General features: G+C 25.8%; 1 protein-coding gene across 1 annotated transcript in view; it reads right to left on the reverse strand.

The window, feature by feature from the left end:
- Nucleotides 1–600: 600 nt before the first annotated feature.
- The window catches only part of smyd3 (SET and MYND domain containing 3), a 194,872-nt gene continuing 194,626 nt past the window's right edge, over nucleotides 601–846 (reverse strand). Inside the window, exon 12 of the mRNA XM_084096189.1 lies at nucleotides 601–846. This exon is cut by the window's right edge and continues 500 nt beyond it. The gene's annotated coding sequence lies outside the window, so the exon portion shown is untranslated.

Below are 846 nucleotides of genomic sequence, written 5' to 3' on the forward strand. Positions count from 1 at the left end.
CTTGAAGCACAAGTTATTCCTGAAAAGGTGTTGATTTTCATAACAGTTGATCAGCATTGTGAATGTAGCCCGGCACATAGATCTTAAAACGGCAGTCTGAAATGTCATATTTCAATCAATGCTGTTAACTAAATCTAAAAATACTCAATATCATTGCCGGTAACTGAAAAGAAGATATTTAATATTAGATGAAAAACCCTTAAAAGATGATTAGAAAATCAGAAATGTTGCCTGGGCAATGATTAATTGCATCCAAAATAAAAGTTTGTGTTATATATGTGTGTGTGCTGTGTATAATTATTTTGTATGTTTAAATACACACATATGCATGTATATATTTAGGAAAAATTTGTTATTTGTTATTTTTATATTTATATATAATATAAATTATGCATATGTGTGTATTTATATATACAAAATAATTATACACAGTACACATATTATGTAAACACAAACTTTTATTTTGGATAAATAAAAACTAAAAACACTAAGAACAACCTAATTAAAATGGCAAAAGCACATAACAAAATTATTAAAACTTAAACTAAAATTAAAAATACTATAATAGTATATAAATAATACTAAAATAACACTTATTTTAATCATTTTATTTAAAAAAGTGACCAGAACAACATGAAACATATTAATGTGACAATTCACTGAATACTCCATCAGATGCATTTAGATACTAATATGATATCAAACTTATCTCTTTGAGAAACTAAAAATATGCAGCTACTGTACAAATCAAAAATGCAGTGATCCAAATTGTTCAGATTTTGCAATAGATGCATATACTGCACATTTACTATCTATCTATCGGCACATTTGAAAGCTGACACTTTA

Source organism: Abramis brama, assembly GCF_963993115.1.
Source record: "Abramis brama genome assembly, chromosome: 21".
NCBI lineage: Eukaryota > Metazoa > Chordata > Actinopteri > Cypriniformes > Leuciscidae > Abramis > Abramis brama.